At 53.3% G+C, this 25,775-nt stretch overlaps 38 non-coding genes across 38 annotated transcripts; all 38 read right to left on the bottom strand.

The window, feature by feature from the left end:
- Positions 1 to 1,104: 1,104 nt before the first annotated feature.
- TRNAA-AGC (transfer RNA alanine (anticodon AGC)) lies at positions 1,105 to 1,177 on the bottom strand. Its single transcript has one exon. It is a non-coding gene; the product is annotated as a tRNA-Ala (tRNA).
- Positions 1,178 to 1,495: 318 nt separating this feature from the next.
- Positions 1,496 to 1,566, bottom strand: TRNAG-GCC (transfer RNA glycine (anticodon GCC)). The gene has a single exon. It is a non-coding gene; the product is annotated as a tRNA-Gly (tRNA).
- A 575-nt stretch (positions 1,567 to 2,141) lies between these two features.
- TRNAA-UGC (transfer RNA alanine (anticodon UGC)) lies at positions 2,142 to 2,214 on the bottom strand. Its single transcript has one exon. It is a non-coding gene; the product is annotated as a tRNA-Ala (tRNA).
- A 361-nt stretch (positions 2,215 to 2,575) lies between these two features.
- TRNAG-GCC (transfer RNA glycine (anticodon GCC)) lies at positions 2,576 to 2,646 on the bottom strand. The gene has a single exon. It is a non-coding gene; the product is annotated as a tRNA-Gly (tRNA).
- Positions 2,647 to 3,316: 670 nt separating this feature from the next.
- TRNAA-AGC (transfer RNA alanine (anticodon AGC)) lies at positions 3,317 to 3,389 on the bottom strand. Its single transcript has one exon. It is a non-coding gene; the product is annotated as a tRNA-Ala (tRNA).
- Positions 3,390 to 3,707: 318 nt separating this feature from the next.
- On the bottom strand, positions 3,708 to 3,778 carry TRNAG-GCC (transfer RNA glycine (anticodon GCC)). The gene has a single exon. It is a non-coding gene; the product is annotated as a tRNA-Gly (tRNA).
- Positions 3,779 to 4,353: 575 nt separating this feature from the next.
- On the bottom strand, positions 4,354 to 4,426 carry TRNAA-UGC (transfer RNA alanine (anticodon UGC)). Its single transcript has one exon. It is a non-coding gene; the product is annotated as a tRNA-Ala (tRNA).
- A 1,102-nt stretch (positions 4,427 to 5,528) lies between these two features.
- Positions 5,529 to 5,601, bottom strand: TRNAA-AGC (transfer RNA alanine (anticodon AGC)). Its single transcript has one exon. It is a non-coding gene; the product is annotated as a tRNA-Ala (tRNA).
- Positions 5,602 to 5,919: 318 nt separating this feature from the next.
- On the bottom strand, positions 5,920 to 5,990 carry TRNAG-GCC (transfer RNA glycine (anticodon GCC)). Its single transcript has one exon. It is a non-coding gene; the product is annotated as a tRNA-Gly (tRNA).
- Positions 5,991 to 6,565: 575 nt separating this feature from the next.
- TRNAA-UGC (transfer RNA alanine (anticodon UGC)) lies at positions 6,566 to 6,638 on the bottom strand. Its single transcript has one exon. It is a non-coding gene; the product is annotated as a tRNA-Ala (tRNA).
- A 361-nt stretch (positions 6,639 to 6,999) lies between these two features.
- On the bottom strand, positions 7,000 to 7,070 carry TRNAG-GCC (transfer RNA glycine (anticodon GCC)). Its single transcript has one exon. It is a non-coding gene; the product is annotated as a tRNA-Gly (tRNA).
- Positions 7,071 to 7,740: 670 nt separating this feature from the next.
- Positions 7,741 to 7,813, bottom strand: TRNAA-AGC (transfer RNA alanine (anticodon AGC)). Its single transcript has one exon. It is a non-coding gene; the product is annotated as a tRNA-Ala (tRNA).
- A 318-nt stretch (positions 7,814 to 8,131) lies between these two features.
- Positions 8,132 to 8,202, bottom strand: TRNAG-GCC (transfer RNA glycine (anticodon GCC)). The gene has a single exon. It is a non-coding gene; the product is annotated as a tRNA-Gly (tRNA).
- A 575-nt stretch (positions 8,203 to 8,777) lies between these two features.
- TRNAA-UGC (transfer RNA alanine (anticodon UGC)) lies at positions 8,778 to 8,850 on the bottom strand. Its single transcript has one exon. It is a non-coding gene; the product is annotated as a tRNA-Ala (tRNA).
- A 1,101-nt stretch (positions 8,851 to 9,951) lies between these two features.
- Positions 9,952 to 10,024, bottom strand: TRNAA-AGC (transfer RNA alanine (anticodon AGC)). The gene has a single exon. It is a non-coding gene; the product is annotated as a tRNA-Ala (tRNA).
- A 318-nt stretch (positions 10,025 to 10,342) lies between these two features.
- On the bottom strand, positions 10,343 to 10,413 carry TRNAG-GCC (transfer RNA glycine (anticodon GCC)). The gene has a single exon. It is a non-coding gene; the product is annotated as a tRNA-Gly (tRNA).
- A 575-nt stretch (positions 10,414 to 10,988) lies between these two features.
- TRNAA-UGC (transfer RNA alanine (anticodon UGC)) lies at positions 10,989 to 11,061 on the bottom strand. Its single transcript has one exon. It is a non-coding gene; the product is annotated as a tRNA-Ala (tRNA).
- Positions 11,062 to 12,554: 1,493 nt separating this feature from the next.
- TRNAG-GCC (transfer RNA glycine (anticodon GCC)) lies at positions 12,555 to 12,625 on the bottom strand. Its single transcript has one exon. It is a non-coding gene; the product is annotated as a tRNA-Gly (tRNA).
- Positions 12,626 to 13,200: 575 nt separating this feature from the next.
- Positions 13,201 to 13,273, bottom strand: TRNAA-UGC (transfer RNA alanine (anticodon UGC)). Its single transcript has one exon. It is a non-coding gene; the product is annotated as a tRNA-Ala (tRNA).
- A 1,103-nt stretch (positions 13,274 to 14,376) lies between these two features.
- Positions 14,377 to 14,449, bottom strand: TRNAA-AGC (transfer RNA alanine (anticodon AGC)). The gene has a single exon. It is a non-coding gene; the product is annotated as a tRNA-Ala (tRNA).
- Positions 14,450 to 14,767: 318 nt separating this feature from the next.
- On the bottom strand, positions 14,768 to 14,838 carry TRNAG-GCC (transfer RNA glycine (anticodon GCC)). Its single transcript has one exon. It is a non-coding gene; the product is annotated as a tRNA-Gly (tRNA).
- Positions 14,839 to 15,413: 575 nt separating this feature from the next.
- Positions 15,414 to 15,486, bottom strand: TRNAA-UGC (transfer RNA alanine (anticodon UGC)). Its single transcript has one exon. It is a non-coding gene; the product is annotated as a tRNA-Ala (tRNA).
- Positions 15,487 to 15,847: 361 nt separating this feature from the next.
- Positions 15,848 to 15,918, bottom strand: TRNAG-GCC (transfer RNA glycine (anticodon GCC)). The gene has a single exon. It is a non-coding gene; the product is annotated as a tRNA-Gly (tRNA).
- A 670-nt stretch (positions 15,919 to 16,588) lies between these two features.
- Positions 16,589 to 16,661, bottom strand: TRNAA-AGC (transfer RNA alanine (anticodon AGC)). The gene has a single exon. It is a non-coding gene; the product is annotated as a tRNA-Ala (tRNA).
- Positions 16,662 to 16,979: 318 nt separating this feature from the next.
- Positions 16,980 to 17,050, bottom strand: TRNAG-GCC (transfer RNA glycine (anticodon GCC)). The gene has a single exon. It is a non-coding gene; the product is annotated as a tRNA-Gly (tRNA).
- Positions 17,051 to 17,624: 574 nt separating this feature from the next.
- On the bottom strand, positions 17,625 to 17,697 carry TRNAA-UGC (transfer RNA alanine (anticodon UGC)). Its single transcript has one exon. It is a non-coding gene; the product is annotated as a tRNA-Ala (tRNA).
- Positions 17,698 to 18,058: 361 nt separating this feature from the next.
- TRNAG-GCC (transfer RNA glycine (anticodon GCC)) lies at positions 18,059 to 18,129 on the bottom strand. Its single transcript has one exon. It is a non-coding gene; the product is annotated as a tRNA-Gly (tRNA).
- A 670-nt stretch (positions 18,130 to 18,799) lies between these two features.
- TRNAA-AGC (transfer RNA alanine (anticodon AGC)) lies at positions 18,800 to 18,872 on the bottom strand. The gene has a single exon. It is a non-coding gene; the product is annotated as a tRNA-Ala (tRNA).
- Positions 18,873 to 19,190: 318 nt separating this feature from the next.
- TRNAG-GCC (transfer RNA glycine (anticodon GCC)) lies at positions 19,191 to 19,261 on the bottom strand. Its single transcript has one exon. It is a non-coding gene; the product is annotated as a tRNA-Gly (tRNA).
- A 575-nt stretch (positions 19,262 to 19,836) lies between these two features.
- Positions 19,837 to 19,909, bottom strand: TRNAA-UGC (transfer RNA alanine (anticodon UGC)). The gene has a single exon. It is a non-coding gene; the product is annotated as a tRNA-Ala (tRNA).
- A 1,102-nt stretch (positions 19,910 to 21,011) lies between these two features.
- On the bottom strand, positions 21,012 to 21,084 carry TRNAA-AGC (transfer RNA alanine (anticodon AGC)). The gene has a single exon. It is a non-coding gene; the product is annotated as a tRNA-Ala (tRNA).
- Positions 21,085 to 22,074: 990 nt separating this feature from the next.
- Positions 22,075 to 22,147, bottom strand: TRNAA-UGC (transfer RNA alanine (anticodon UGC)). The gene has a single exon. It is a non-coding gene; the product is annotated as a tRNA-Ala (tRNA).
- A 361-nt stretch (positions 22,148 to 22,508) lies between these two features.
- Positions 22,509 to 22,579, bottom strand: TRNAG-GCC (transfer RNA glycine (anticodon GCC)). The gene has a single exon. It is a non-coding gene; the product is annotated as a tRNA-Gly (tRNA).
- A 670-nt stretch (positions 22,580 to 23,249) lies between these two features.
- Positions 23,250 to 23,322, bottom strand: TRNAA-AGC (transfer RNA alanine (anticodon AGC)). The gene has a single exon. It is a non-coding gene; the product is annotated as a tRNA-Ala (tRNA).
- A 318-nt stretch (positions 23,323 to 23,640) lies between these two features.
- On the bottom strand, positions 23,641 to 23,711 carry TRNAG-GCC (transfer RNA glycine (anticodon GCC)). Its single transcript has one exon. It is a non-coding gene; the product is annotated as a tRNA-Gly (tRNA).
- Positions 23,712 to 24,286: 575 nt separating this feature from the next.
- Positions 24,287 to 24,359, bottom strand: TRNAA-UGC (transfer RNA alanine (anticodon UGC)). Its single transcript has one exon. It is a non-coding gene; the product is annotated as a tRNA-Ala (tRNA).
- Positions 24,360 to 24,720: 361 nt separating this feature from the next.
- Positions 24,721 to 24,791, bottom strand: TRNAG-GCC (transfer RNA glycine (anticodon GCC)). Its single transcript has one exon. It is a non-coding gene; the product is annotated as a tRNA-Gly (tRNA).
- A 670-nt stretch (positions 24,792 to 25,461) lies between these two features.
- On the bottom strand, positions 25,462 to 25,534 carry TRNAA-AGC (transfer RNA alanine (anticodon AGC)). The gene has a single exon. It is a non-coding gene; the product is annotated as a tRNA-Ala (tRNA).
- Positions 25,535 to 25,775: the final 241 nt, after the last annotated feature.

Genomic DNA, 25,775 nt, shown 5'->3' with positions numbered 1-25,775 from the left:
CCTTTGCTCGAGTGTGTTGCTTGCGCTATGGCTGATCCCTGTCCTCTCCTGGGCTATGTGTAAAATATAGTCAGTTTTGCGAAATCCACAACCTGCTCTGGCCGCTAGACACCAGGAGAGCCACCCGCTTTCCTAGCGTAGAAGGTTTGCACCCCCCTTTTTTTTCCCTCCTACGACCTTTGACAACTGAGCCCCTTCAGAGGTATGGCCCCATGGGTTTCAATGATGTAATTGGGAGAAGGCTGGTTTCAAAAAGCACTCACACCGCCTAGTACATTCTCGACAAGAAACACCTTGTGCCTTGATGCACTCCACGGGGCTGGAAATTGGGGGAGAGCGCTGCAAACACAAAGAGCCCATAATTGCGTTGGCCGGGAATCGAACCCGGGCCTCCCGCGTGGCAGGCGAGAATTCTACCACTGAACCACCAATGCTCCACGCCGGGCCACTTGCCACCACCCTCGCTCAGCTGGTCTAGGAGAGTCCAGCTCTCGCCCACGCTTGACTTGGGATTCGCTGGTCGAAAATCAATGGAAACGCCTAGTCGTCTACATTGTGACTTTGCCACATGGACCCACTCCCCGTGGGAATCGCTGGCAAACTACATCCACATGTGGTTGTTGAGGTTGGTCAGCGACAAGAGCAGAGTGGCGCAGCGGAAGCGTGCTGGGCCCATAACCCAGAGGTCGATGGATCGAAACCATCCTCTGCTACGTTGCCCTTTCCTATGCCAATCGATATTTGCTTGCGTGCGGGCCCAAAGGCCTTTCTTTCGCACACAAAGAGAAGTTGAACCTGATTCAGGTGATTCAACGAGTCCAAAGCTCTCAGCGTAAGCATGGCACTGGCACCTTTTGCGCTAATGAAATATTGTCTCTTGGCCATGGAGGCCTGCTCGTGCTTTGTTTACTAGATTGCTTTTGTCCAACACTGCCTACGTGACTTTGGCTGAAGCCACAGTTGCCACCACAAAAACGTGGCAACGCCTTGGCACGCGTTATGAGGAGGACTCCGGCTTCCCATGTTGCTCACGGCGCTCGGTTCCAAGCTTCAACATCAAACACAAAAGCAAGGTGTCTCCTGGCAAATCAGGAAAGCTGCATTTGGAGAATGCGGGCATCGATCCCGCTACCTCTCGCATGCTAAGCGAGCGCTCTACCATTTGAGCTAATCCCCCTTTGCTTGAGGTTGTTGCTTGTGCTATGGCTGATCCCTGTCCTCTCCTGGGCTATGTGTAAACTATAGGCAGTTTTGCTAAATCCACAACTTGCTCTGGCCGCTAGACACCAGGAGAGCCACTCCCCCAAGACCTTGGACAACTGAGCCCCTTCTGAAGTATGGCCCCATGGGTTTCAATGATGTCATTGGGAGAAGGTGGTTTCAAAAAGCACTCACACCGCCTAATACATTCTCGACAAGAAACACCTTGTGCCTTGAGGCATTCCATGGGGCTGGAAATTGGGGGAGAGAGCTACAAACACCAAGAGCCCATAATTGCATTGGCCGGGAATCGAACCCGGGCCTCCCGCGTGGCAGGCGAGAATTCTACCACTGAACCACCAATGCTCCACGCCGGGCCAGGCGCCACCACCCTCGCTCAGCTGGCCTAGGAGAGTCCAGCTCTCGCCCACGCTTGACTTGGGATTCGCTTGTCGAAATCCATGAGGATGGCCAGCGACAAGAGCAGAGTGGCGCAGCGGAAGCGTGCTGGGCCCATAACCCAGAGGTCGATGGATCGAAACCATCCTCTGCTACGTTGCCTTTTCCTATGCCAATCGATATTTGCTTGCGTGCCCAAAGGCCTTTCTTTCGCACACAAAGAGAAGTTGAACCTGATTCAGGTGATTCAACGAGTCCAAAGCTCTCAGCGTAAGCATGGCACTGGCACCTTTCCCCCTAATGGAATATTGTCTCTTGGCCATGGAAGCCTGGTCGTGCTTTCTTTAATTGATTGCTTTTGTCCAATACTGCCTACGTGACTTTGGCTGAAGCCACAGATGCCACCACAAAAACGTGGCAATGCCTTGGCACATGTTATGAGGAGCACTCCGGCTTCCCATGTTGCTCACGGCGCTCGGTTCCAAGCTTCAACATCAAACACAAAAGCAAGGTGCCTCCCGTGAAACCAGGAAAGCTGCGTTTGGAGAATGCGGGCATCGATCCCGCTACCTCTCGCATGCAAAGCGAGCGCTCTGCCACTTGAGCTAATCCCCCTTTGCTCGAGTGTGTTGCTTGCGCTATGGCTGATCCCTGTCCTCTCCTGGGCTATGTGTAAAATATAGTCAGTTTTGCGAAATCCACAACCTGCTCTGGCCGCTAGACACCAGGAGAGCCACCCGCTTTCCTAGCGTAGAAGGTTTGCACCCCCCTTTTTTTTCCCTCCTACGACCTTTGACAACTGAGCCCCTTCAGAGGTATGGCCCCATGGGTTTCAATGATGTAATTGGGAGAAGGCTGGTTTCAAAAAGCACTCACACCGCCTAGTACATTCTCGACAAGAAACACCTTGTGCCTTGATGCACTCCACGGGGCTGGAAATTGGGGGAGAGCGCTGCAAACACAAAGAGCCCATAATTGCATTGGCCGGGAATCGAACCCGGGCCTCCCGCGTGGCAGGCGAGAATTCTACCACTGAACCACCAATGCTCCACGCCGGGCCACTTGCCACCACCCTCGCTCAGCTGGTCTAGGAGAGTCCAGCTCTCGCCCACGCTTGACTTGGGATTCGCTGGTCGAAAATCAATGGAAACGCCTAGTCGTCTACATTGTGACTTTGCCACATGGACCCACTCCCCGTGGGAATCGCTGGCAAACTACATCCACATGTGGTTGTTGAGGTTGGTCAGCGACAAGAGCAGAGTGGCGCAGCGGAAGCGTGCTGGGCCCATAACCCAGAGGTCGATGGATCGAAACCATCCTCTGCTACGTTGCCCTTTCCTATGCCAATCGATATTTGCTTGCGTGCGGGCCCAAAGGCCTTTCTTTCGCACACAAAGAGAAGTTGAACCTGATTCAGGTGATTCAACGAGTCCAAAGCTCTCAGCGTAAGCATGGCACTGGCACCTTTTGCGCTAATGAAATATTGTCTCTTGGCCATGGAGGCCTGCTCGTGCTTTGTTTACTAGATTGCTTTTGTCCAACACTGCCTACGTGACTTTGGCTGAAGCCACAGTTGCCACCACAAAAACGTGGCAACGCCTTGGCACGCGTTATGAGGAGGACTCCGGCTTCCCATGTTGCTCACGGCGCTCGGTTCCAAGCTTCAACATCAAACACAAAAGCAAGGTGTCTCCTGGCAAATCAGGAAAGCTGCATTTGGAGAATGCGGGCATCGATCCCGCTACCTCTCGCATGCTAAGCGAGCGCTCTACCATTTGAGCTAATCCCCCTTTGCTTGAGGTTGTTGCTTGTGCTATGGCTGATCCCTGTCCTCTCCTGGGCTATGTGTAAACTATAGGCAGTTTTGCTAAATCCACAACTTGCTCTGGCCGCTAGACACCAGGAGAGCCACTCCCCCAAGACCTTGGACAACTGAGCCCCTTCTGAAGTATGGCCCCATGGGTTTCAATGATGTCATTGGGAGAAGGTGGTTTCAAAAAGCACTCACACCGCCTAATACATTCTCGACAAGAAACACCTTGTGCCTTGAGGCATTCCATGGGGCTGGAAATTGGGGGAGAGAGCTACAAACACCAAGAGCCCATAATTGCATTGGCCGGGAATCGAACCCGGGCCTCCCGCGTGGCAGGCGAGAATTCTACCACTGAACCACCAATGCTCCACGCCGGGCCAGGCGCCACCACCCTCGCTCAGCTGGCCTAGGAGAGTCCAGCTCTCGCCCACGCTTGACTTGGGATTCGCTTGTCGAAATCCATGAGGATGGCCAGCGACAAGAGCAGAGTGGCGCAGCGGAAGCGTGCTGGGCCCATAACCCAGAGGTCGATGGATCGAAACCATCCTCTGCTACGTTGCCTTTTCCTATGCCAATCGATATTTGCTTGCGGGCCCAAAGGCCTTTCTTTCGCACACAAAGAGAAGTTGAACCTGATTCAGGTGATTCAACGAGTCCAAAGCTCTCAGCGTAAGCATGGCACTGGCACCTTTCCCCCTAATGGAATATTGTCTCTTGGCCATGGAAGCCTGGTCGTGCTTTCTTTAATTGATTGCTTTTGTCCAATACTGCCTACGTGACTTTGGCTGAAGCCACAGATGCCACCACAAAAACGTGGCAATGCCTTGGCACATGTTATGAGGAGCACTCCGGCTTCCCATGTTGCTCACGGCGCTCGGTTCCAAGCTTCAACATCAAACACAAAAGCAAGGTGCCTCCCGTGAAACCAGGAAAGCTGCGTTTGGAGAATGCGGGCATCGATCCCGCTACCTCTCGCATGCAAAGCGAGCGCTCTGCCACTTGAGCTAATCCCCCTTTGCTCGAGTGTGTTGCTTGCGCTATGGCTGATCCCTGTCCTCTCCTGGGCTATGTGTAAAATATAGTCAGTTTTGCGAAATCCACAACCTGCTCTGGCCGCTAGACACCAGGAGAGCCACCCGCTTTCCTAGCGTAGAAGGTTTGCACCCCCCTTTTTTTTCCCTCCTACGACCTTTGACAACTGAGCCCCTTCAGAGGTATGGCCCCATGGGTTTCAATGATGTAATTGGGAGAAGGCTGGTTTCAAAAAGCACTCACACCGCCTAGTACATTCTCGACAAGAAACACCTTGTGCCTTGATGCACTCCACGGGGCTGGAAATTGGGGGAGAGCGCTGCAAACACAAAGAGCCCATAATTGCATTGGCCGGGAATCGAACCCGGGCCTCCCGCGTGGCAGGCGAGAATTCTACCACTTAACCACCAATGCTCCACGCCGGGCCACTTGCCACCACCCTCGCTCAGCTGGTCTAGGAGAGTCCAGCTCTCGCCCACGCTTGACTTGGGATTCGCTGGTCGAAAATCAATGGAAACGCCTAGTCGTCTACATTGTGACTTTGCCACATGGACCCACTCCCCGTGGGAATCGCTGGCAAACTACATCCACATGTGGTTGTTGAGGTTGGTCAGCGACAAGAGCAGAGTGGCGCAGCGGAAGCGTGCTGGGCCCATAACCCAGAGGTCGATGGATCGAAACCATCCTCTGCTACGTTGCCCTTTCCTATGCCAATCGATATTTGCTTGCGTGCGGGCCCAAAGGCCTTTCTTTCGCACACAAAGAGAAGTTGAACCTGATTCAGGTGATTCAACGAGTCCAAAGCTCTCAGCGTAAGCATGGCACTGGCACCTTTTGCGCTAATGAAATATTGTCTCTTGGCCATGGAGGCCTGCTCGTGCTTTGTTTACTAGATTGCTTTTGTCCAACACTGCCTACGTGACTTTGGCTGAAGCCACAGTTGCCACCACAAAAACGTGGCAACGCCTTGGCACGCGTTATGAGGAGGACTCCGGCTTCCCATGTTGCTCACGGCGCTCGGTTCCAAGCTTCAACATCAAACACAAAAGCAAGGTGTCTCCTGGCAAATCAGGAAAGCTGCATTTGGAGAATGCGGGCATCGATCCCGCTACCTCTCGCATGCTAAGCGAGCGCTCTACCATTTGAGCTAATCCCCCTTTGCTTGAGGTTGTTGCTTGTGCTATGGCTGATCCCTGTCCTCTCCTGGGCTATGTGTAAACTATAGGCAGTTTTGCTAAATCCACAACTTGCTCTGGCCGCTAGACACCAGGAGAGCCACTCCCCCAAGACCTTGGACAACTGAGCCCCTTCTGAAGTATGGCCCCATGGGTTTCAATGATGTCATTGGGAGAAGGTGGTTTCAAAAAGCACTCACACCGCCTAATACATTCTCGACAAGAAACACCTTGTGCCTTGAGGCATTCCATGGGGCTGGAAATTGGGGGAGAGAGCTACAAACACCAAGAGCCCATAATTGCATTGGCCGGGAATCGAACCCGGGCCTCCCGCGTGGCAGGCGAGAATTCTACCACTGAACCACCAATGCTCCACGCCGGGCCAGGCGCCACCACCCTCGCTCAGCTGGCCTAGGAGAGTCCAGCTCTCGCCCACGCTTGACTTGGGATTCGCTTGTCGAAATCCATGAGGATGGTCAGCGACAAGAGCAGAGTGGCGCAGCGGAAGCGTGCTGGGCCCATAACCCAGAGGTCGATGGATCGAAACCATCCTCTGCTACGTTGCCTTTTCCTATGCCAATCGATATTTGCTTGCGGGCCCAAAGGCCTTTCTTTCGCACACAAAGAGAAGTTGAACCTGATTCAGGTGATTCAACGAGTCCAAAGCTCTCAGCGTAAGCATGGCACTGGCACCTTTCCCCCTAATGGAATATTGTCTCTTGGCCATGGAAGCCTGGTCGTGCTTTCTTTAATTGATTGCTTTTGTCCAATACTGCCTACGTGACTTTGGCTGAAGCCACAGATGCCACCACAAAAACGTGGCAATGCCTTGGCACATGTTATGAGGAGCACTCCGGCTTCCCATGTTGCTCACGGCGCTCGGTTCCAAGCTTCAACATCAAACACAAAAGCAAGGTGCCTCCCGTGAAACCAGGAAAGCTGCGTTTGGAGAATGCGGGCATCGATCCCGCTACCTCTCGCATGCAAAGCGAGCGCTCTGCCACTTGAGCTAATCCCCCTTTGCTCGAGTGTGTTGCTTGCGCTATGGCTGATCCCTGTCCTCTCCTGGGCTATGTGTAAAATATAGTCAGTTTTGCGAAATCCACAACCTGCTCTGGCCGCTAGACACCAGGAGAGCCACCCGCTTTCCTAGCGTAGAAGGTTTGCACCCCCCTTTTTTTTCCCTCCTACGACCTTTGACAACTGAGCCCCTTCAGAGGTATGGCCCCATGGGTTTCAATGATGTAATTGGGAGAAGGCTGGTTTCAAAAAGCACTCACACCGCCTAGTACATTCTCGACAAGAAACACCTTGTGCCTTGATGCACTCCACGGGGCTGGAAATTGGGGGAGAGCGCTGCAAACACAAAGAGCCCATAATTGCATTGGCCGGGAATCGAACCCGGGCCTCCCGCGTGGCAGGCGAGAATTCTACCACTGAACCACCAATGCTCCACGCCGGGCCACTTGCCACCACCCTCGCTCAGCTGGTCTAGGAGAGTCCAGCTCTCGCCCACGCTTGACTTGGGATTCGCTGGTCGAAAATCAATGGAAACGCCTAGTCGTCTACATTGTGACTTTGCCACATGGACCCACTCCCCGTGGGAATCGCTGGCAAACTACATCCACATGTGGTTGTTGAGGTTGGTCAGCGACAAGAGCAGAGTGGCGCAGCGGAAGCGTGCTGGGCCCATAACCCAGAGGTCGATGGATCGAAACCATCCTCTGCTACGTTGCCCTTTCCTATGCCAATCGATATTTTCTTGCGTGCGGGCCCAAAGGCCTTTCTTTCGCACACAAAGAGAAGTTGAACCTGATTCAGGTGATTCAACGAGTCCAAAGCTCTCAGCGTAAGCATGGCACTGGCACCTTTTGCGCTAATGAAATATTGTCTCTTGGCCATGGAGGCCTGCTCGTGCTTTGTTTACTAGATTGCTTTTGTCCAACACTGCCTACGTGACTTTGGCTGAAGCCACAGTTGCCACCACAAAAACGTGGCAACGCCTTGGCACGCGTTATGAGGAGGACTCCGGCTTCCCATGTTGCTCACGGCGCTCGGTTCCAAGCTTCAACATCAAACACAAAAGCAAGGTGTCTCCTGGCAAATCAGGAAAGCTGCATTTGGAGAATGCGGGCATCGATCCCGCTACCTCTCGCATGCTAAGCGAGCGCTCTACCATTTGAGCTAATCCCCCTTTGCTTGAGGTTGTTGCTTGTGCTATGGCTGATCCCTGTCCTCTCCTGGGCTATGTGTAAACTATAGGCAGTTTTGCTAAATCCACAACTTGCTCTGGCCGCTAGACACCAGGAGAGCCACTCCCCCAAGACCTTGGACAACTGAGCCCCTTCTGAAGTATGGCCCCATGGGTTTCAATGATGTCATTGGGAGAAGGTGGTTTCAAAAAGCACTCACACCGCCTAATACATTCTCGACAAGAAACACCTTGTGCCTTGAGGCATTCCATGGGGCTGGAAATTGGGGGAGAGAGCTACAAACACCAAGAGCCCATAATTGCATTGGCCGGGAATCGAACCCGGGCCTCCCGCGTGGCAGGCGAGAATTCTACCACTGAACCACCAATGCTCCACGCCGGGCCAGGCGCCACCACCCTCGCTCAGCTGGCCTAGGAGAGTCCAGCTCTCGCCCACGCTTGACTTGGGATTCGCTTGTCGAAATCCATGAGGATGGCCAGCGACAAGAGCAGAGTGGCGCAGCGGAAGCGTGCTGGGCCCATAACCCAGAGGTCGATGGATCGAAACCATCCTCTGCTACGTTGCCTTTTCCTATGCCAATCGATATTTGCTTGCGGGCCCAAAGGCCTTTCTTTCGCACACAAAGAGAAGTTGAACCTGATTCAGGTGATTCAACGAGTCCAAAGCTCTCAGCGTAAGCATGGCACTGGCACCTTTCCCCCTAATGGAATATTGTCTCTTGGCCATGGAAGCCTGGTCGTGCTTTCTTTAATTGATTGCTTTTGTCCAATACTGCCTACGTGACTTTGGCTGAAGCCACAGATGCCACCACAAAAACGTGGCAATGCCTTGGCACATGTTATGAGGAGCACTCCGGCTTCCCATGTTGCTCACGGCGCTCGGTTCCAAGCTTCAACATCAAACACAAAAGCAAGGTGCCTCCCGTGAAACCAGGAAAGCTGCGTTTGGAGAATGCGGGCATCGATCCCGCTACCTCTCGCATGCAAAGCGAGCGCTCTGCCACTTGAGCTAATCCCCCTTTGCTCGAGTGTGTTGCTTGCGCTATGGCTGATCCCTGTCCTCTCCTGGGCTATGTGTAAAATATAGTCAGTTTTGCGAAATCCACAACCTGCTCTGGCCGCTAGACACCAGGAGAGCCACCCGCTTTCCTAGCGTAGAAGGTTTGCACCCCCCTTTTTTTCCCTCCTACGACCTTTGACAACTGAGCCCCTTCAGAGGTATGGCCCCATGGGTTTCAATGATGTAATTGGGAGAAGGCTGGTTTCAAAAAGCACTCACACCGCCTAGTACATTCTCGACAAGAAACACCTTGTGCCTTGATGCACTCCACGGGGCTGGAAATTGGGGGAGAGCGCTGCAAACACAAAGAGCCCATAATTGCATTGGCCGGGAATCGAACCCGGGCCTCCCGCGTGGCAGGCGAGAATTCTACCACTTAACCACCAATGCTCCACGCCGGGCCACTTGCCACCACCCTCGCTCAGCTGGTCTAGGAGAGTCCAGCTCTCGCCCACGCTTGACTTGGGATTCGCTGGTCGAAAATCAATGGAAACGCCTAGTCGTCTACATTGTGACTTTGCCACATGGACCCACTCCCCGTGGGAATCGCTGGCAAACTACATCCACATGTGGTTGTTGAGGTTGGTCAGCGACAAGAGCAGAGTGGCGCAGCGGAAGCGTGCTGGGCCCATAACCCAGAGGTCGATGGATCGAAACCATCCTCTGCTACGTTGCCCTTTCCTATGCCAATCGATATTTGCTTGCGTGCAGGCCCAAAGGCCTTTCTTTCGCACACAAAGAGAAGTTGAACCTGATTCAGGTGATTCAACGAGTCCAAAGCTCTCAGCGTAAGCATGGCACTGGCACCTTTTGCGCTAATGAAATATTGTCTCTTGGCCATGGAGGCCTGCTCGTGCTTTGTTTACTAGATTGCTTTTGTCCAACACTGCCTACGTGACTTTGGCTGAAGCCACAGTTGCCACCACAAAAACGTGGCAACGCCTTGGCACGCGTTATGAGGAGGACTCCGGCTTCCCATGTTGCTCACGGCGCTCGGTTCCAAGCTTCAACATCAAACACAAAAGCAAGGTGTCTCCTGGCAAATCAGGAAAGCTGCATTTGGAGAATGCGGGCATCGATCCCGCTACCTCTCGCATGCTAAGCGAGCGCTCTACCATTTGAGCTAATCCCCCTTTGCTTGAGGTTGTTGCTTGTGCTATGGCTGATCCCTGTCCTCTCCTGGGCTATGTGTAAACTATAGGCAGTTTTGCTAAATCCACAACTTGCTCTGGCCGCTAGACACCAGGAGAGCCACTCCCCCAAGACCTTGGACAACTGAGCCCCTTCTGAAGTATGGCCCCATGGGTTTCAATGATGTCATTGGGAGAAGGTGGTTTCAAAAAGCACTCACACCGCCTAATACATTCTCGACAAGAAACACCTTGTGCCTTGAGGCATTCCATGGGGCTGGAAATTGGGGGAGAGAGCTACAAACACCAAGAGCCCATAATTGCATTGGCCGGGAATCGAACCCGGGCCTCCCGCGTGGCAGGCGAGAATTCTACCACTGAACCACCAATGCTCCACGCCGGGCCAGGCGCCACCACCCTCGCTCAGCTGGCCTAGGAGAGTCCAGCTCTCGCCCACGCTTGACTTGGGATTCGCTTGTCGAAATCCATGAGGATGGCCAGCGACAAGAGCAGAGTGGCGCAGCGGAAGCGTGCTGGGCCCATAACCCAGAGGTCGATGGATCGAAACCATCCTCTGCTACGTTGCCTTTTCCTATGCCAATCGATATTTGCTTGCGGGCCCAAAGGCCTTTCTTTCGCACACAAAGAGAAGTTGAACCTGATTCAGGTGATTCAACGAGTCCAAAGCTCTCAGCGTAAGCATGGCACTGGCACCTTTCCCCCTAATGGAATATTGTCTCTTGGCCATGGAAGCCTGGTCGTGCTTTCTTTAATTGATTGCTTTTGTCCAATACTGCCTACGTGACTTTGGCTGAAGCCACAGATGCCACCACAAAAACGTGGCAATGCCTTGGCACATGTTATGAGGAGCACTCCGGCTTCCCATGTTGCTCACGGCGCTCGGTTCCAAGCTTCAACATCAAACACAAAAGCAAGGTGCCTCCCGTGAAACCAGGAAAGCTGCGTTTGGAGAATGCGGGCATCGATCCCGCTACCTCTCGCATGCAAAGCGAGCGCTCTGCCACTTGAGCTAATCCCCCTTTGCTCGAGTGTGTTGCTTGCGCTATGGCTGATCCCTGTCCTCTCCTGGGCTATGTGTAAAATATAGTCAGTTTTGCGAAATCCACAACCTGCTCTGGCCGCTAGACACCAGGAGAGCCACCCGCTTTCCTAGCGTAGAAGGTTTGCACCCCCCTTTTTTTTCCCTCCTACGACCTTTGAAAACTGAGCCCCTTCAGAGGTATGGCCCCATGGGTTTCAATGATGTAATTGGGAGAAGGCTGGTTTCAAAAAGCACTCACACCGCCTAGTACATTCTCGACAAGAAACACCTTGTGCCTTGATGCACTCCACGGGGCTGGAAATTGGGGGAGAGCGCTGCAAACACAAAGAGCCCATAATTGCATTGGCCGGGAATCGAACCCGGGCCTCCCGCGTGGCAGGCGAGAATTCTACCACTTAACCACCAATGCTCCACGCCGGGCCACTTGCCACCACCCTCGCTCAGCTGGTCTAGGAGAGTCCAGCTCTCGCCCACGCTTGACTTGGGATTCGCTGGTCGAAAATCAATGGAAACGCCTAGTCGTCTACATTGTGACTTTGCCACATGGACCCACTCCCCGTGGGAATCGCTGGCAAACTACATCCACATGTGGTTGTTGAGGTTGGTCAGCGACAAGAGCAGAGTGGCGCAGCGGAAGCGTGCTGGGCCCATAACCCAGAGGTCGATGGATCGAAACCATCCTCTGCTACGTTGCCCTTTCCTATGCCAATCGATATTTGCTTGCGTGCGGGCCCAAAGGCCTTTCTTTCGCACACAAAGAGAAGTTGAACCTGATTCAGGTGATTCAACGAGTCCAAAGCTCTCAGCGTAAGCATGGCACTGGCACCTTTTGCGCTAATGAAATATTGTCTCTTGGCCATGGAGGCCTGCTCGTGCTTTGTTTACTAGATTGCTTTTGTCCAACACTGCCTACGTGACTTTGGCTGAAGCCACAGTTGCCACCACAAAAACGTGGCAACGCCTTGGCACGCGTTATGAGGAGGACTCCGGCTTCCCATGTTGCTCACGGCGCTCGGTTCCAAGCTTCAACATCAAACACAAAAGCAAGGTGTCTCCTGGCAAATCAGGAAAGCTGCATTTGGAGAATGCGGGCATCGATCCCGCTACCTCTCGCATGCTAAGCAAGCGCTCTACCATTTGAGCTAATCCCCCTTTGCTTGAGGTTGTTGCTTGTGCTATGGCTGATCCCTGTCCTCTCCTGGGCTATGTGTAAACTATAGGCAGTTTTGCTAAATCCACAACTTGCTCTGGCCGCTAGACACCAGGAGAGCCACTCCCCCAAGACCTTGGACAACTGAGCCCCTTCTGAAGTATGGCCCCATGGGTTTCAATGATGTCATTGGGAGAAGGTGGTTTCAAAAAGCACTCACACCGCCTAATACATTCTCGACAAGAAACACCTTGTGCCTTGAGGCATTCCATGGGGCTGGAAATTGGGGGAGAGAGCTACAAACACCAAGAGCCCATAATTGCATTGGCCGGGAATCGAACCCGGGCCTCCCGCGTGGCAGGCGAGAATTCTACCACTGAACCACCAATGCTCCACGCCGGGCCAGGCGCCACCACCCTCGCTCAGCTGGCCTAGGAGAGTCCAGCTCTCGCCCACGCTTGACTTGGGATTCGCTTGTCGAAATCCATGAGGATGGCCAGCGACAAGAGCAGAGTGGCGCAGCGGAAGCGTGCTGGGCCCATAACCCAGAGGTCGATGGATCGAAACCATCCTCTGCTACGTTGCCTTTTCCTATGCCAATCGATATTTGCTTGCGGGCCCAAAGGCCTTTCTTTCGCACACAAAGAGAAGTTGAACCTGATTCAGGTGATTCAACGAGTCCAAAGCTCTCAGCGTAAGCATGGCACTGGCACCTTTCCCCCTAATGGAATATTGTCTCTTGGCCATGGAAGCCTGGTCGTGCTTTCTTTAATTGATTGCTTTTGTCCAATACTGCCTACGTGACTTTGGCTGAAGCCACAGATGCCACCACAAAAACGTGGCAATGCCTTGGCACATGTTATGAGGAGCACTCCGGCTTCCCATGTTGCTCACGGCGCTCGGTTCCAAGCTTCAACATCAAACACAAAAGCAAGGTGCCTCCCGTGAAACCAGGAAAGCTGCGTTTGGAGAATGCGGGCATCGATCCCGCTACCTCTCGCATGCAAAGCGAGCGCTCTGCCACTTGAGCTAATCCCCCTTTGCTCGAGTGTGTTGCTTGCGCTATGGCTGATCCCTGTCCTCTCCTGGGCTATGTGTAAAATATAGTCAGTTTTGCGAAATCCACAACCTGCTCTGGCCGCTAGACACCAGGAGAGCCACCCGCTTTCCTAGCGTAGAAGGTTTGCACCCCCCTTTTTTTTCCCTCCTACGACCTTTGACAACTGAGCCCCTTCAGAGGTATGGCCCCATGGGTTTCAATGATGTAATTGGGAGAAGGCTGGTTTCAAAAAGCACTCACACCGCCTAGTACATTCTCGACAAGAAACACCTTGTGCCTTGATGCACTCCACGGGACTGGAAATTGGGGGAGAGCGCTGCAAACACAAAGAGCCCATAATTGCATTGGCCGGGAATCGAACCCAGGGCCTCCCGCATGGCAGGCGAGAATTCTACCACTGAACCACCAATGCTCCACGCCGGGCCACTTGCCACCACCCTCGCTCAGCTGGTCTAGGAGAGTCCAGCTCTCGCCCACGCTTGACTTGGGATTCGCTGGTCGAAAATCAATGGAAACGCCTAGTCGTCTACATTGTGACTTTGCCACATGGACCCACTCCCCGTGGGAATCGCTGGCAAACTACATCCACATGTGGTTGTTGAGGTTGGTCAGCGACAAGAGCAGAGTGGCGCAGCGGAAGCGTGCTGGGCCCATAACCCAGAGGTCGATGGATCGAAACCATCCTCTGCTACGTTGCCCTTTCCTATGCCAATCGATATTTGCTTGCGTGCGGGCCCAAAGGCCTTTCTTTCGCACACAAAGAGAAGTTGAACCTGATTCAGGTGATTCAACGAGTCCAAAGCTCTCAGCGTAAGCATGGCACTGGCACCTTTTGCGCTAATGAAATATTGTCTCTTGGCCATGGAGGCCTGCTCGTGCTTTGTTTACTAGATTGCTTTTGTCCAACACTGCCTACGTGACTTTGGCTGAAGCCACAGTTGCCACCACAAAAACGTGGCAACGCCTTGGCACGCGTTATGAGGAGGACTCCGGCTTCCCATGTTGCTCACGGCGCTCGGTTCCAAGCTTCAACATCAAACACAAAAGCAAGGTGTCTCCTGGCAAATCAGGAAAGCTGCATTTGGAGAATGCGGGCATCGATCCCGCTACCTCTCGCATGCTAAGCGAGCGCTCTACCATTTGAGCTAATCCCCCTTTGCTTGAGGTTGTTGCTTGTGCTATGGCTGATCCCTGTCCTCTCCTGGGCTATGTGTAAACTATAGGCAGTTTTGCTAAATCCACAACTTGCTCTGGCCGCTAGACACCAGGAGAGCCACTCCCCCAAGACCTTGGACAACTGAGCCCCTTCTGAAGTATGGCCCCATGGGTTTCAATGATGTCATTGGGAGAAGGTGGTTTCAAAAAGCACTCACACCGCCTAATACATTCTCGACAAGAAACACCTTGTGCCTTGAGGCATTCCATGGGGCTGGAAATTGGGGGAGAGAGCTACAAACACCAAGAGCCCATAATTGCATTGGCCGGGAATCGAACCCGGGCCTCCCGCGTGGCAGGCGAGAATTCTACCACTGAACCACCAATGCTCCACGCCGGGCCAGGCGCCACCACCCTCGCTCAGCTGGCCTAGGAGAGTCCAGCTCTCGCCCACGCTTGACTTGGGATTCGCTTGTCAAAATCCATGAGGATGGCCAGCGACAAGAGCAGAGTGGCGCAGCGGAAGCGTGCTGGGCCCATAACCCAGAGGTCGATGGATCGAAACCATCCTCTGCTACGTTGCCTTTTCCTATGCCAATCGATATTTGCTTGCGGGCCCAAAGGCCTTTCTTTCGCACACAAAGAGAAGTTGAACCTGATTCAGGTGATTCAACGAGTCCAAAGCTCTCAGCGTAAGCATGGCACTGGCACCTTTCCCCCTAATGGAATATTGTCTCTTGGCCATGGAAGCCTGGTCGTGCTTTCTTTAATTGATTGCTTTTGTCCAATACTGCCTACGTGACTTTGGCTGAAGCCACAGATGCCACCACAAAAACGTGGCAATGCCTTGGCACATGTTATGAGGAGCACTCCGGCTTCCCATGTTGCTCACGGCGCTCGGTTCCAAGCTTCAACATCAAACACAAAAGCAAGGTGCCTCCCGTGAAACCAGGAAAGCTGCGTTTGGAGAATGCGGGCATCGATCCCGCTACCTCTCGCATGCAAAGCGAGCGCTCTGCCACTTGAGCTAATCCCCCTTTGCTCGAGTGTGTTGCTTGCGCTATGGCTGATCCCTGTCCTCTCCTGGGCTATGTGTAAAATATAGTCAGTTTTGCGAAATCCACAACCTGCTCTGGCCGCTAGACACCAGGAGAGCCACCCGCTTTCCTAGCGTAGAAGGTTTGCACCCCCCTTTTTTTTCCCTCCTACGACCTTTGACAACTGAGCCCCTTCAGAGGTATGGCCCCATGGGTTTCAATGATGTAATTGGGAGAAGGCTGGTTTCAAAAAGCACTCACACCGCCTAGTACATTCTCGACAAGAAACACCTTGTGCCTTGATGCACTCCACGGGGCTGGAAATTGGGGGAGAGCGCTGCAAACACAAAGAGCCCATAATTGCATTGGCCGGGAATCGAACCCGGGCCTCCCGCGTGGCAGGCGAGAATTCTACCACTGAACCACCAATGCTCCACGCCGGGCCACTTGCCACCACCCTCGCTCAGCTGGTCTAGGAGAGTCCAGCTCTCGCCCACGCTTGACTTGGGATTCGCTGGTCGAAAATCAATGGAAACGCCTAGTCGTCTACATTGTGACTTTGCCACATGGACCCACTCCCCGTGGGAATCGCTGGCAAACTACATCCACATGTGGTTGTTGAGGTTGGTCAGCGACAAGAGCAGAGTGGCGCAGCGGAAGCGTGCTGGGCCCATAACCCAGAGGTCGATGGATCGAAACCATCCTCTGCTACGTTGCCCTTTCCTATGCCAATCGATATTTGCTTGCGTGCGGGCCCAAAGGCCTTTCTTTCGCACACAAAGAGAAGTTGAACCTGATTCAGGTGATTCAACGAGTCCAAAGCTCTCAGCGTAAGCATGGCACTGGCACCTTTTGCGCTAATGAAATATTGTCTCTTGGCCATGGAGGCCTTCTCGTGCTTTGTTTACTAGATTGCTTTTGTCCAACACTGCCTACGTGACTTTGGCTGAAGCCACAGTTGCCACCACAAAAACGTGGCAACGCCTTGGCACGCGTTATGAGGAGGACTCCGGCTTCCCATGTTGCTCACGGCGCTCGGTTCCAAGCTTCAACATCAAACACAAAAGCAAGGTGTCTCCTGGCAAATCAGGAAAGCTGCATTTGGAGAATGCGGGCATCGATCCCGCTACCTCTCGCATGCTAAGCGAGCGCTCTACCATTTGAGCTAATCCCCCTTTGCTTGAGGTTGTTGCTTGTGCTATGGCTGATCCCTGTCCTCTCCTGGGCTATGTGTAAACTATAGGCAGTTTTGCTAAATCCACAACTTGCTCTGGCCGCTAGACACCAGGAGAGCCACTCCCCCAAGACCTTGGACAACTGAGCCCCTTCTGAAGTATGGCCCCATGGGTTTCAATGATGTCATTGGGAGAAGGTGGTTTCAAAAAGCACTCACACCGCCTAATACATTCTCGACAAGAAACACCTTGTGCCTTGAGGCATTCCATGGGGCTGGAAATTGGGGGAGAGAGCTACAAACACCAAGAGCCCATAATTGCATTGGCCGGGAATCGAACCCGGGCCTCCCGCGTGGCAGGCGAGAATTCTACCACTGAACCACCAATGCTCCACGCCGGGCCAGGCGCCACCACCCTCGCTCAGCTGGCCTAGGAGAGTCCAGCTCTCGCCCACGCTTGACTTGGGATTCGCTTGTCGAAATCCATGAGGATGGCCAGCGACAAGAGCAGAGTGGCGCAGCGGAAGCGTGCTGGGCCCATAACCCAGAGGTCGATGGATCGAAACCATCCTCTGCTACGTTGCCTTTTCCATGCCAATCGATATTTGCTTGCGGGCCCAAAGGCCTTTCTTTCGCACACAAAGAGAAGTTGAACCTGATTCAGGTGATTCAACGAGTCCAAAGCTCTCAGCGTAAGCATGGCACTGGCACCTTTCCCCCTAATGGAATATTGTCTCTTGGCCATGGAAGCCTGGTCGTGCTTTCTTTAATTGATTGCTTTTGTCCAATACTGCCTACGTGACTTTGGCTGAAGCCACAGATGCCACCACAAAAACGTGGCAATGCCTTGGCACATGTTATGAGGAGCACTCCGGCTTCCCATGTTGCTCACGGCGCTCGGTTCCAAGCTTCAACATCAAACACAAAAGCAAGGTGCCTCCCGTGAAACCAGGAAAGCTGCGTTTGGAGAATGCGGGCATCGATCCCGCTACCTCTCGCATGCAAAGCGAGCGCTCTGCCACTTGAGCTAATCCCCCTTTGCTCGAGTGTGTTGCTTGCGCTATGGCTGATCCCTGTCCTCTCCTGGGCTATGTGTAAAATATAGTCAGTTTTGCGAAATCCACAACCTGCTCTGGCCGCTAGACACCAGGAGAGCCACCCGCTTTCCTAGCGTAGAAGGTTTGCACCCCCCTTTTTTTTCCCTCCTACGACCTTTGACAACTGAGCCCCTTCAGAGGTATGGCCCCATGGGTTTCAATGATGTAATTGGGAGAAGGCTGGTTTCAAAAAGCACTCACACCGCCTAGTACATTCTCGACAAGAAACACCTTGTGCCTTGATGCACTCCACGGGGCTGGAAATTGGGGGAGAGCGCTGCAAACACAAAGAGCCCATAATTGCATTGGCCGGGAATCGAACCCGGGCCTCCCGCGTGGCAGGCGAGAATTCTACCACTGAACCACCAATGCTCCACGCCGGGCCACTTGCCACCACCCTCGCTCAGCTGGTCTAGGAGAGTCCAGCTCTCGCCCACGCTTGACTTGGGATTCGCTGGTCGAAAATCAATGGAAACGCCTAGTCGTCTACATTGTGACTTTGCCACATGGACCCACTCCCCGTGGGAATCGCTGGCAAACTACATCCACATGTGGTTGTTGAGGTTGGTCAGCGACAAGAGCAGAGTGGCGCAGCGGAAGCGTGCTGGGCCCATAACCCAGAGGTCGATGGATCGAAACCATCCTCTGCTACGTTGCCCTTTCCTATGCCAATCGATATTTGCTTGCGTGTGGGCCCAAAGGCCTTTCTTTCGCACACAAAGAGAAGTTGAACCTGATTCAGGTGATTCAACGAGTCCAAAGCTCTCAGCGTAAGCATGGCACTGGCACCTTTTGCGCTAATGAAATATTGTCTCTTGGCCATGGAGGCCTGCTCGTGCTTTGTTTACTAGATTGCTTTTGTCCAACACTGCCTACGTGACTTTGGCTGAAGCCACAGTTGCCACCACAAAAACGTGGCAACGCCTTGGCACGCGTTATGAGGAGGACTCCGGCTTCCCATGTTGCTCACGGCGCTCGGTTCCAAGCTTCAACATCAAACACAAAAGCAAGGTGTCTCCTGGCAAATCAGGAAAGCTGCATTTGGAGAATGCGGGCATCGATCCCGCTACCTCTCGCATGCTAAGCGAGCGCTCTACCATTTGAGCTAATCCCCCTTTGCTTGAGGTTGTTGCTTGTGCTATGGCTGATCCCTGTCCTCTCCTGGGCTATGTGTAAACTATAGGCAGTTTTGCTAAATCCACAACTTGCTCTGGCCGCTAGACACCAGGAGAGCCACTCCCCCAAGACCTTGGACAACTGAGCCCCTTCTGAAGTATGGCCCCATGGGTTTCAATGATGTCATTGGGAGAAGGTGGTTTCAAAAAGCACTCACACCGCCTAATACATTCTCGACAAGAAACACCTTGTGCCTTGAGGCATTCCATGGGGCTGGAAATTGGGGGAGAGAGCTACAAACACCAAGAGCCCATAATTGCATTGGCCGGGAATCGAACCCGGGCCTCCCGCGTGGCAGGCGAGAATTCTACCACTGAACCACCAATGCTCCACGCCGGGCCAGGCGCCACCACCCTCGCTCAGCTGGCCTAGGAGAGTCCAGCTCTCGCCCACGCTTGACTTGGGATTCGCTTGTCGAAATCCATGAGGATGGCCAGCGACAAGAGCAGAGTGGCGCAGCGGAAGCGTGCTGGGCCCATAACCCAGAGGTCGATGGATCGAAACCATCCTCTGCTACGTTGCCTTTTCCTATGCCAATCGATATTTGCTTGCGGGCCCAAAGGCCTTTCTTTCGCACACAAAGAGAAGTTGAACCTGATTCAGGTGATTCAACGAGTCCAAAGCTCTCAGCGTAAGCATGGCACTGGCACCTTTCCCCCTAATGGAATATTGTCTCTTGGCCATGGAAGCCTGGTCGTGCTTTCTTTAATTGATTGCTTTTGTCCAATACTGCCTACGTGACTTTGGCTGAAGCCACAGATGCCACCACAAAAACGTGGCAATGCCTTGGCACATGTTATGAGGAGCACTCCGGCTTCCCATGTTGCTCACGGCGCTCGGTTCCAAGCTTCAACATCAAACACAAAAGCAAGGTGCCTCCCGTGAAACCAGGAAAGCTGCGTTTGGAGAATGCGGGCATCGATCCCGCTACCTCTCGCATGCAAAGCGAGCGCTCTGCCACTTGAGCTAATCCCCCTTTGCTCGAGTGTGTTGCTTGCGCTATGGCTGATCCCTGTCCTCTCCTGGGCTATGTGTAAAATATAGTCAGTTTTGCGAAATCCACAACCTGCTCTGGCCGCTAGACACCAGGAGAGCCACCCGCTTTCCTAGCGTAGAAGGTTTGCACCCCCCTTTTTTTTCCCTCCTACGACCTTTGACAACTGAGCCCCTTCAGAGGTATGGCCCCATGGGTTTCAATGATGTAATTGGGAGAAGGCTGGTTTCAAAAAGCACTCACACCGCCTAGTACATTCTCGACAAGAAACACCTTGTGCCTTGATGCACTCCACGGGGCTGGAAATTGGGGGAGAGCGCTGCAAACACAAAGAGCCCATAATTGCATTGGCCGGGAATCGAACCCGGGCCTCCCGCGTGGCAGGCGAGAATTCTACCACTTAACCACCAATGCTCCACGCCGGGCCACTTGCCACCACCCTCGCTCAGCTGGTCTAGGAGAGTCCAGCTCTCGCCCACGCTTGACTTGGGATTCGCTGGTCGAAAATCAATGGAAACGCCTAGTCGTCTACATTGTGACTTTGCCACATGGACCCACTCCCCGTGGGAATCGCTGGCAAACTACATCCACATGTGGTTGTTGAGGTTGGTCAGCGACAAGAGCAGAGTGGCGCAGCGGAAGCGTGCTGGGCCCATAACCCAGAGGTCGATGGATCGAAACCATCCTCTGCTACGTTGCCCTTTCCTATGCCAATCGATATTTGCTTGCGTGCGGGCCCAAAGGCCTTTCTTTCGCACACAAAGAGAAGTTGAACCTGATTCAGGTGATTCAACGAGTCCAAAGCTCTCAGCGTAAGCATGGCACTGGCACCTTTTGCGCTAATGAAATATTGTCTCTTGGCCATGGAGGCCTGCTCGTGCTTTGTTTACTAGATTGCTTTTGTCCAACACTGCCTACGTGACTTTGGCTGAAGCCACAGTTGCCACCACAAAAACGTGGCAACGCCTTGGCACGCGTTATGAGGAGGACTCCGGCTTCCCATGTTGCTCACGGCGCTCGGTTCCAAGCTTCAACATCAAACACAAAAGCAAGGTGTCTCCTGGCAAATCAGGAAAGCTGCATTTGGAGAATGCGGGCATCGATCCCGCTACCTCTCGCATGCTAAGCGAGCGCTCTACCATTTGAGCTAATCCCCCTTTGCTTGAGGTTGTTGCTTGAGGTTGTTGCTTGAGGTTGTTGCTTGTGCTATGGCTGATCCCTGTCCTCTCCTGGGCTATGTGTAAACTATAGGCAGTTTTGCTAAATCCACAACTTGCTCTGGCCGCTAGACACCAGGAAAGCCACTCCCCCAAGACCTTGGACAACTGAGCCCCTTCTGAAGTATGGCCCCATGGGTTTCAATGATGTCATTGGGAGAAGGTGGTTTCAAAAAGCACTCACACCGCCTAATACATTCTCGACAAGAAACACCTTGTGCCTTGAGGCATTCCATGGGGCTGGAAATTGGGGGAGAGAGCTACAAACACCAAGAGCCCATAATTGCATTGGCCGGGAATCGAACCCGGGCCTCCTGCGTGGCAGGCGAGAATTCTACCACTGAACCACCAATGCTCCACGCCGGGCCAGGCGCCACCACCCTCGCTCAGCTGGCCTAGGAGAGTCCAGCTCTCGCCCACGCTTGACTTGGGATTCGCTTGTCGAAATCCATGAGGATGGCCAGCGACAAGAGCAGAGTGGCGCAGCGGAAGCGTGCTGGGCCCATAACCCAGAGGTTGATGGATCGAAACCATCCTCTGCTACGTTGCCTTTTCCTATGCCAATCGATATTTGCTTGCGGGCCCAAAGGCCTTTCTTTCGCACACAAAGAGAAGTTGAACCTGATTCAGGTGATTCAACGAGTCCAAAGCTCTCAGCGTAAGCATGGCACTGGCACCTTTCCCCCTAATGGAATATTGTCTCTTGGCCATGGAAGCCTGGTCGTGCTTTCTTTAATTGATTGCTTTTGTCCAATACTGCCTACGTGACTTTGGCTGAAGCCACAGATGCCACCACAAAAACGTGGCAATGCCTTGGCACATGTTATGAGGAGCACTCCGGCTTCCCATGTTGCTCACGGCGCTCGGTTCCAAGCTTCAACATCAAACACAAAAGCAAGGTGCCTCCCGTGAAACCAGGAAAGCTGCGTTTGGAGAATGCGGGCATCGATCCCGCTACCTCTCGCATGCAAAGCGAGCGCTCTGCCACTTGAGCTAATCCCCCTTTGCTCGAGTGTGTTGCTTGCGCTATGGCTGATCCCTGTCCTCTCCTGGGCTATGTGTAAAATATAGTCAGTTTTGCGAAATCCACAACCTGCTCTGGCCGCTAGACACCAGGAGAGCCACCCGCTTTCCTAGCGTAGAAGGTTTGCACCCCCCTTTTTTTTCCCTCCTACGACCTTTGACAACTGAGCCCCTTCAGAGGTATGGCCCCATGGGTTTCAATGATGTAATTGGGAGAAGGCTGGTTTCAAAAAGCACTCACACCGCCTAGTACATTCTCGACAAGAAACACCTTGTGCCTTGATGCACTCCACGGGGCTGGAAATTGGGGGAGAGCGCTGCAAACACAAAGAGCCCATAATTGCATTGGCCGGGAATCGAACCCGGGCCTCCCGCGTGGCAGGCGAGAATTCTACCACTGAACCACCAATGCTCCACGCCGGGCCACTTGCCACCACCCTCGCTCAGCTGGTCTAGGAGAGTCCAGCTCTCGCCCACGCTTGACTTGGGATTCGCTGGTCGAAAATCAATGGAAACGCCTAGTCGTCTACATTGTGACTTTGCCACATGGACCCACTCCCCGTGGGAATCGCTGGCAAACTACATCCACATGTGGTTGTTGAGGTTGGTCAGCGACAAGAGCAGAGTGGCGCAGCGGAAGCGTGCTGGGCCCATAACCCAGAGGTCGATGGATCGAAACCATCCTCTGCTACGTTGCCCTTTCCTATGCCAATCGATATTTGCTTGCGTGCGGGCCCAAAGGCCTTTCTTTCGCACACAAAGAGAAGTTGAACCTGATTCAGGTGATTCAACGAGTCCAAAGCTCTCAGCGTAAGCATGGCACTGGCACCTTTTGCGCTAATGAAATATTGTCTCTTGGCCATGGAGGCCTGCTCGTGCTTTGTTTACTAGATTGCTTTTGTCCAACACTGCCTACGTGACTTTGGCTGAAGCCACAGTTGCCACCACAAAAACGTGGCAACGCCTTGGCACGCGTTATGAGGAGGACTCCGGCTTCCCATGTTGCTCACGGCGCTCGGTTCCAAGCTTCAACATCAAACACAAAAGCAAGGTGTCTCCTGGCAAATCAGGAAAGCTGCATTTGGAGAATGCGGGCATCGATCCCGCTACCTCTCGCATGCTAAGCGAGCGCTCTACCATTTGAGCTAATCCCCCTTTGCTTGAGGTTGTTGCTTGTGCTATGGCTGATCCCTGTCCTCTCCTGGGCTATGTGTAAACTATAGGCAGTTTTGCTAAATCCACAACTTGCTCTGGCCGCTAGACACCAGGAGAGCCACTCCCCCAAGACCTTGGACAACTGAGCCCCTTCTGAAGTATGGCCCCATGGGTTTCAATGATGTCATTGGGAGAAGGTGGTTTCAAAAAGCACTCACACCGCCTAATACATTCTCGACAAGAAACACCTTGTGCCTTGAGGCATTCCATGGGGCTGGAAATTGGGGGAGAGAGCTACAAACACCAAGAGCCCATAATTGCATTGGCCGGGAATCGAACCCGGGCCTCCCGCGTGGCAGGCGAGAATTCTACCACTGAACCACCAATGCTCCACGCCGGGCCATGCGCCACCACCCTCGCTCAGCTGGCCTAGGAGAGTCCAGCTCTCGCCCACGCTTGACTTGGGATTCGCTTGTCGAAATCCATGAGGATGGTCAGCGACAAGAGCAGAGTGGCGCAGCGGAAGCGTGCTGGGCCCATAACCCAGAGGTCGATGGATCGAAACCATCCTCTGCTACGTTGCCTTTTCCTATGCCAATCGATATTTGCTTGCGGGCCCAAAGGCCTTTCTTTCGCACACAAAGAGAAGTTGAACCTGATTCAGGTGATTCAACGAGTCCAAAGCTCTCAGCGTAAGCATGGCACTGGCACCTTTCCCCCTAATGGAATATTGTCTCTTGGCCATGGAAGCCTGGTCGTGCTTTCTTTAATTGATTGCTTTTGTCCAATACTGCCTACGTGACTTTGGCTGAAGCCACAGATGCCACCACAAAAACGTGGCAATGCCTTGGCACATGTTATGAGGAGCACTCCGGCTTCCCATGTTGCTCACGGCGCTCGGTTCCAAGCTTCAACATCAAACACAAAAGCAAGGTGCCTCCCATGAAACCAGGAAAGCTGCGTTTGGAGAATGCGGGCATCGATCCCGCTACCTCTCGCATGCAAAGCGAGCGCTCTGCCACTTGAGCTAATCCCCCTTTGCTCGAGTGTGTTGCTTGCGCTATGGCTGATCCCTGTCCTCTCCTGGGCTATGTGTAAAATATAGTCAGTTTTGCGAAATCCACAACCTGCTCTGGCCGCTAGACACCAGGAGAGCCACCCGCTTTCCTAGCGTAGAAGGTTTGCACCCCCCTTTTTTTTCCCTCCTACGACCTTTGACAACTGAGCCCCTTCAGAGGTATGGCCCCATGGGTTTCAATGATGTAATTGGGAGAAGGCTGGTTTCAAAAAGCACTCACACCGCCTAGTACATTCTCGACAAGAAACACCTTGTGCCTTGATGCACTCCACGGGGCTGGAAATTGGGGGAGAGCGCTGCAAACACAAAGAGCCCATAATTGCATTGGCCGGGAATCGAACCCGGGCCTCCCGCGTGGCAGGCGAGAATTCTACCACTGAACCACCAATGCTCCACGCCGGGCCACTTGCCACCACCCTCGCTCAGCTGGTCTAGGAGAGTCCAGCTCTCGCCCACGCTTGACTTGGGATTCGCTGGTCGAAAATCAATGGAAACGCCTAGTCGTCTACATTGTGACTTTGCCACATGGACCCACTCCCCGTGGGAATCGCTGGCAAACTACATCCACATGTGGTTGTTGAGGTTGGTCAGCGACAAGAGCAGAGTGGCGCAGCGGAAGCGTGCTGGGCCCATAACCCAGAGGTCGATGGATCGAAACCATCCTCTGCTACGTTGCCCTTTCCTATGCCAATCGATATTTGCTTGCGTGCGGGCCCAAAGGCCTTTCTTTCGCACACAAAGAGAAGTTGAACCTGATTCAGGTGATTCAACGAGTCCAAAGCTCTCAGCGTAAGCATGGCACTGGCACCTTTTGCGCTAATGAAATATTGTCTCTTGGCCATGGAGGCCTGCTCGTGCTTTGTTTACTAGATTGCTTTTGTCCAACACTGCCTACGTGACTTTGGCTGAAGCCACAGTTGCCACCACAAAAACGTGGCAACGCCTTGGCACGCGTTATGAGGAGGACTCCGGCTTCCCATGTTGCTCACGGCGCTCGGTTCCAAGCTTCAACATCAAACACAAAAGCAAGGTGTCTCCTGGCAAATCAGGAAAGCTGCATTTGGAGAATGCGGGCATCGATCCCGCTACCTCTCGCATGCTAAGCGAGCGCTCTACCATTTGAGCTAATCCCCCTTTGCTTGAGGTTGTTGCTTGTGCTATGGCTGATCCCTGTCCTCTCCTGGGCTATGTGTAAACTATAGGCAGTTTTGCTAAATCCACAACTTGCTCTGGCCGCTAGACACCAGGAGAGCCACTCCCCCAAGACCTTGGACAACTGAGCCCCTTCTGAAGTATGGCCCCATGGGTTTCAATGATGTCATTGGGAGAAGGTGGTTTCAAAAAGCACTCACACCGCCTAATACATTCTCGACAA

This window comes from Lithobates pipiens, unplaced genomic scaffold (assembly GCF_037356315.1).
Source record: "Lithobates pipiens isolate NorthernLeopardFrog02 unplaced genomic scaffold, aLitPip1_a1.2 Scaffold_18, whole genome shotgun sequence".
Lineage (NCBI taxonomy): Eukaryota > Metazoa > Chordata > Amphibia > Anura > Ranidae > Lithobates > Lithobates pipiens.
The sequence above is the reverse complement of the archived record's forward strand: the minus strand, read 5'-3'. Positions and strand labels throughout refer to the sequence as shown.